Below are 7,448 nucleotides of genomic sequence, written 5' to 3'. Positions count from 1 at the left end.
CGAAATTTCAGGATAAAAAACAGTTCGGACCGCACCGAAATATGCAAAATTTCGTATAATTTTTTAACCGTGGCCACAATATGGGCTGTAATGCTAACAAAAAGAATATGGACTCCAAAAAAAAAACCTTAAGAATTAGCAAATGGGTTGTAAATTATTAGAAATAATGGCTAATAATGGCAGATGGGCTGTATGCTGTTTTCCATAGATTTGAGGCTTTCCTAAAAAAAGGTTGACGCACACGCGGTGACTGTTGGATGTCCATCCAACGGCCGTCGTGATTCTTCAATCTCTGCTCTTCCTGCTCCAGGCGCTCAAACAAGCGCCAACGGGACTGCCTGCTCCCTCGTCCCGCGGCCGGCTGTGGTACCGCTCAGGCCTCATCGCCCCATCGTACTCCCATCGCTGGCCTAGCCATCCCTCTACTCACCCACACCTGCAGTTATTCTCCGGCGACGGCAGATGAACCAGTAAACCCTCGTACTCCCCTCCATGTGGGAAACAACTGCCGAGTCTTCCGTGTCGTTCCCTTCCTTGGCCTCGCCGTCATCCACCGCCCTGGTGCTCTCGGCGCGGCGTGGTGAACGTGGTTAACGACCGACATGCATCTGAAGTGGACTGTACGTGGAGAGGCTGACAGCTGGGTCCACGGCCCAACGCAATGAAATGCCTCCTTATTACGCGCAAATTAATGATTCCTCCACCTGACATCTGGGACCCACCGAAAGGACCTCTTTATTTCGTGAAAAAAACATTCCCGCCGCTGACAGCTCGGACCCACCAGCTATATCTTCGCACGCAAGGAAGTGCCTCCTTATTACGCACAAAAAAAATGAATACTCCCCCTGCTATCTGGGACCCAGCATAGTGGGAGGCTGACCCGTGGGCCTACTAAGTTGACGGGGACGGAGGGCTTTGTCAACTTTGTCAATATCAACGATTCTAGCTCCAGTGACCGTACGATGTCCATCCAACGACCGTAGTGCTTTGACGGTGTCCTGGACCAGGGGGTACTCACCACGTCGTCTCCCGATCAGTTGGATTGGGCCGAGGACCCCCATGGCCGTTTACTCATGGGCCAGTTTGGACAGCCGATGACATACATGAGGAAGATTCCACAAGACTTGGTGATCAAGACAAGGACTCCTCTCCACCGACGTATTCGACTAGGACTCTTGTTATCCTAGGCCTCCGGTACATTATATAAGCCGAGGCTAGGCTAGTCGATAGATCATTATGACATTTACCATCATACCCCTAGGGTTTAGACCAGAACATATGATCTCAGGGTAGATCAACTCTTGTAATCTCTATATTCATCAAGATCAATCAAGCAGGAAGAAGGGTATTAATGATTCCTCCACCTGACATCTGGGACCTACCGAAAGGACCTCTGTATTTCATGAAAAAATCATTCCCGCCGCTGACAGCTCGGACCCACCAGCTATATCTTCACACGCAAGGATGTGCCTCCTATTACGCACAAAAAAATGAATACTCCCCCTGCTATCTGGGACCCAGCATAGTGGGAGGCTGACCCGTGGGCCTACTAAGTTGACGGGGATGGAGGGCTTTGTCAACTTAGTCAATATCAACAATTCTAGCTCCAGTTACCGGACAATGTCCATCCAAAGGCCGTAGTGCTTCTTCAACCTATGGTCTTCTTGCTCCAGCCGCCCAAAGCAACGCCGGTCGTGCCGCCTGCTCCTGCCTCCCGTGGCCACTTGTGCTGCCGCGGAGGCCTCACCGCCCCCTACACTCCCACCGCTGGCCAGGCACTGCAGCACGGCAGCCTCACACCGCAGCCGAACCAGTGAACCCTCGTACTCCTCTCCGCGTGGGCATCCACTGCCGCGTCTTCCTCGGCTCCGAGTTGTCCCCTTCCTAGGCCTCGTCGTCGTCCACTGCCTTGGTGCTCTCAGCGCGGCGTGGTCAATGTGATCAAGGAACGACATCCATCGGACATGGACTGTACATGGAGAGGCTGACAACTAGGTCCACGGCCGCACCCAAGGAAACACCTCCTTATTACGCGCAAAACAATGGTTCCTCCACCTAACAGCAGGGACCCACCGGACGGGCCACCGTATTTCGTGAAAAAAATGTTTACCGCTGACAGCTAGGACCCATCAGCTACATCTTCGCATGCAAGGAAGTGCGTCCATATTACGGGCAAAAAAAATTCGCCCCCTGACTGCTGGGATCCACCAGCTACATCTTTGCACGCAAGGAAGTGCCTGACAGTCGGCACCCACCTGGTCAAAGCGTACGTAGCGTTGTCATTCTGGTCGCGAACGTGTACATACATACGATCGGTCTGTCTGCAGGCTGCAGCGATGAACCGTGGCCGTGTAAGGAAGGGCACGTGTCGTAGTAGAGGCGCGCACGTGTCGTAGTAGAGGTGCGCACGTAGCATGTACACGTACGTACAGCGGCCAGGTTGCAAGAAAGTAAATATGGCCACGTACGTACATACGGGCGGGGTCTCGAATGCCTACTCGCGCATACGTACGGCCAGGGCTCGTGTACATGGCTGTGTCGGAACGGAGAAACTGCGTCGTCGTCGTGTTCATGGGAAGGCAACTGAATGCGTCATGTTCATCGGGAGGCAACGGAACGCGTGTTGTTCATCGGGAGCCAACTGGCTTGGACGGAACAACCGATGGAAAGGAGGCCTGGCATACCGCAGAACGGAGGAAACGACCTTGTGTTCGACCGGCCACGGTCGAAACAGGATCCTATTCATCGGGAGGGGTCTGGCATACTGCAAAACGGAGGAAACGGACTTCTGTTGGACCTCCTACGGTCGAAACGGGGTCCTGTTGACCGGGAGGGGTGTGGCGTACCGCAAAACGGAGGAAACGGACTTGTATTGGAGCGCTACGGTCGAAACAGGGGTCCTGTTCATCGGGAGGGGTGTGGCGTATCGCAAAAAGGGACTCCACGGGATACTGTTCATCTCCATCGTCGACCTCCTCCAGCCTCCACGGGCTACTGTGCATCCACCGTCGACCTCCTCCAGCCTCCACCTGCGACTGTTCATCCACGGGCTCCTGTTCATCCAGCCTCCAACGCTCCTCCACCAGCTACTGTTCAACCAGCCCTCTCCACGGGGTCCTATTCAACCACCCCTCCACGGGATACTGTTCATCCAGCCCTCCAGCTACTGTTCAACCAGCCCTCCACCGGCTACTGTTCAACCAGCCCTCCACGGGATCCTGTTCATCCAGCCCTCCACGGGGTCCTGTTCATCCACCAGCTCGATCGATCGGGGTACTGTTCATCCAGCGGCAATGGCCTCTACTACCACGGGTTCCTGTTCATCCAACCCCCACCAGGAACTGTTCATCCAAAACCCCCAACAACGCTCACTGTTCATCCAGAGGCAGCATCGACCGGCTTCAGTTAGCAGCAGTAGCGAAGGAATCACTCGGGTTCAGTTCACAGCAAGGGATCGATCGATCGCTCGGGTTCAGTAACGCGTAGCCTGCAGTGCAATCGCTCGGGTTCAGTTAGAGCCCAACGCCTCGCTCGGGTTCAGTTAGAGCCCAACGCCTCGCTCGGGTTCAGTTAGAGCCCAACGCCTCGCACACACGCGCGTACGTACGAGGGAAACGTGCATCGCTCGGCCCCCGACCTCCCATCGTAACCGGGAACTCCCCGATATTTTCCTCGCCCTCGCTTGTACCACAGTTTTTTCCGTCATGGACGGCCCAAAGAATGTCATCCAGTTGCGTCTCCGGCCCGCCCAGGACGAAAAGCCCATTTTCTGTCAAGATTTTTTGTCATAGAAGTAAGACCTCACCACATCTATGATGATACCGGGTTTGTCACAATTACGTCATAGAAGTGTCATAAGCATGATAGAAAAAAATTCGTTCGGCCCAAAATGTCACGGATGTGTCTTTTTTTTGTAGTGGATGCTTGGGAGTCCTATGTGTTCTAGTGACATCTAGTAGCTCTCCTCGACACAACAACATACTTCGCGGTCGGCGGTGATGGCGTGTTTCCCTTTGAGTGGACCAAACGTTCACCCCAGGCACTCACTATTGGGCCGGCCCAGTGCCTTTTGTTCCCCGCTAGTTTTGGGCAGGTTCTAGATGCTTCTTTGTCCAACTTTTTCTTGTTTGATTTACTAGTTTCCTTTTTATTTCTTATCCTTATTTTTAAATGTGAACATTTTTAAAAAATTGAAATATATTTTTAGTTCAACTTTTTTAAATTTGTGAATATTTATATCTTGAGATATTCCTAAATTACGGAACATTTTTAAAATTCACAAACTTTTTTATTTAATGAATATTTTCTCAAAATTGTGAATATATTTTAAATAGCTGAAAATACTTTTATTGTTTTGAACACGTTCTAAATTTAGGTGCATTTAAAGTTTTTTCTAAAAAAATAATTTGTGATGCTTTTTTATATTCATGAACATTTTTTAATTTAAGATGTTTTAAAAAATGGGATCTTGTTCTGAATTGTGCAAACATTTTGAGCTAGCTTTTGTAACTAGTCGGAAACCGGCAAAACTGGACAACGACTGTCCAAGGCGCTCCATGTGGTGCACTATTGGAAACAGACCAAACCGAGAAACAATGGCGCGGACATTTGGTGGTGCTGCGCCACTTAAAGGCATTTCAGCAAATGGGCGCACACCCCCTTCCCACATAGGTGGCTAACTAGACCAGCAACGTTGTTTGTTTTTTGTGAAGAGACCCAACCGGTTTTGTAAAGCTTCTGATCGTTTTTTCTTAAATTCATGATTTTTTTCAAAATTGATGAACTTTTTCAAAATTCGATGACTTTATTCTCAAAATCAATGAACTTTTCTCAAATTTGTGAAATTTTATTTTCAAAATTGACGAACTTTTTTTTGCAAAATCAATGAACATTTTTCAAAGTCGATGATTTTTTTTCAAAATCCATGAACTTTTTCAACCGATGAACTTTTTTTTGAATCGATGAACTCTTCTCAAATTTGTGAACTTTTTTTTTCCAAAATCGCTGAACTTTTTTCAAAAGGATGAACTTATTTATAAATCCGTAAACCTTTTCTGGTTTAATTTTTTTCATAAGTATTGAAAACCGCCTTTTTTACCAGATTAATAGCACAAACAACAGAAAAAGAAAAAAACTAGCCTTCAGCGAGCGAAGCGAGCGGGGTGCAGAGGAGCAAACTCTACTGAGCCGCTGCCCCCTTGGAGCTCGCATGAGCGCCCGTGCACGTTTCCAGCACTAGAGCCACCTAATAGGAGCACTAAAACAATGGCTCAACGAAAAAGTTTGATTGTGCCTACAAGAATAAGAAACAGAAAAATAAAATTGAGACCAACCTAGGGCTAACCCTTGTTGGCTTTTTTTAATAGGAGCAAACTTCGCGAGAACCGTGCGTTAGAGCTGAGGCTCGAACTCGGGCGGGCTGGCAGCTAACCTAGCTCCCAGCCAACGGGTCGACGTCTCGCTCCAAAAAAACACACACATGTTGGGGAACGAAGCATGAAAATAAAAAAAATTCCTACGAACACCCAAGATCTATCTAGGAGAAGCATAGCAACAAGAGGGGAGAGTGTGTCTGCGTACCTTCATAGACCGAAAGCGGAAGCGTATATAACGTGGTTGATGTAGTCATACTCTTCGCGATCCGATCACGATCCAACCGATCTAGCGCCGAACTGAAGGCACCTCTGAGTTTAGCACACGTGCGGCTCGATGACATCTCATCCTCCTTAATCCAAAAAGAGAATGCGGAGAAGTAGATGGGATCACAATTAGCACGATGGTGTGGTGGTGATGGTGGTGGTGGACCAATGGCAGCGCTTCGCTAAGCGAAAAACTGCGGACGAGGGAGAAACAGGGCAGCAGCCAAGGCCAATGTGTTGGGGTGCCTTGTTGCGCCCCTATAATTATATGCGTAGGAGGGTTGGGAGTCCATCCCTACTCCTTATAGGAGTTGGTGCCAAGGGGGCTTGGACTCCAAGTCCAATCCTATTCCTACTAGGACTCCCCTTTTTTCACTTCCCTAGCCGCATGAGATTTTGAGGACTTGGTGCATCTGGCCCAATAAGGCCAGGGCGCCTCCCCCCAGCCTATGCCAGCCCTTGGGACATGGTGGACCCACTTGTGGACTTCCGGACCCCTCCATAATCCTCCAGAACCTTCTGGAAGCTTCCCGGTACAATATCGACAAAACTGCACCTTCTTCCGGAACCCAAAATATGACTTCCCATATATAAATCTTTATCTCTCGACCATTCCGAGACTCCTCGTGATGTCCGGGACCTCATCCGGGACGCCAAACCACATTCGATTACCAATCATCAAATATCCCAATACTACTCTAGCGTTAACGAATGTTAAGCGTGCGACCCTGCGGGTTCGGCAATCATGTAGTCATGACTGAGACACCTCTCCGGTCAATAACCAATAGTGGGACCTGGATGCCCATATTGGTTTCTACATATTCCATGAAGATCTTTCATCAGTTGAACCACGATGAAAGATCGTGGATGTCGCCTTGAGGGGGGGGGGTGGATAGGCGCTTTAAAATAATTACGGTTTAGGCTTGAACAAATGCGGAATAAACCTAGCGATTAATTTGTCAAGCACAAAACCTACAACAACTAGGCTCACCTATGTGCACCAACAACTTATGCTAAGCAAGATAAACTACTAGGTGATAGCAAGATATATGACAAGAAACAATATGGCTATCACAAAGTAAAGTGCATAAGTAAACGCCTCGGGTAGGAGATAACCGAGGCACGCGGAGACGACGATGTATCCCAAAGTTCACACCCTTGCGGATGCTAATCTCCGTTTGGAGCGGTGTGGAGGCACAGTGCTCCCCAAGAAGCCACTAGGGCCACCGTAATCTCCTCACGCCCTAGCATAATGCAAGATGCCGGGATTCCACTAAGGGACCCTTGAGGGCGGTCACCGAACCCGTACAAATGGCAACCCTTGGGGGCGGTCACCGAACCCGTACACTTTGGGAACCCTTGGGGGCGGTCATCGGAACCCGTCAATTGCTCGGGGTGATATCCACAACCTAATTGGAGACCCCGACGCTTGCCCGGAGCTTTACACCACAATGATTGAGCTCCGAACAGCACCAACCGTCTAGGGCGCCCAAGCACCCAAGAGGAACAAGCTCAAGGGTACCAAGCACCCAAGAGTAATAAGCTTCTCAACTTGTAACTTCCACGTATCATCGTGGAGAACTCAAACCGATGCACCAAATGCAATGGCAAGGGCACACTGAGTGCCCAAGTCCTTCTCTCCCATATCCCACCAAAGCAACTAATGCTAGGGAGGAAAATGAGAGGAAGAACAAGAAGGAGAACACCAAGAACTCCAAGATCTAGATCCAAGGGGTTCCCCTCACATAGAGGATAAAGTGATTGGTGGAAATGTGGATTTAGATCTCCCCTCTCTCTCCCCCCAAAACT

The sequence above is a fragment of the Triticum aestivum genome, chromosome 2D (genome assembly GCF_018294505.1).
Source record: "Triticum aestivum cultivar Chinese Spring chromosome 2D, IWGSC CS RefSeq v2.1, whole genome shotgun sequence".
NCBI classification, from domain to species: domain Eukaryota; kingdom Viridiplantae; phylum Streptophyta; class Magnoliopsida; order Poales; family Poaceae; genus Triticum; species Triticum aestivum.
Note: the sequence above shows the minus strand (reverse complement) of the source record.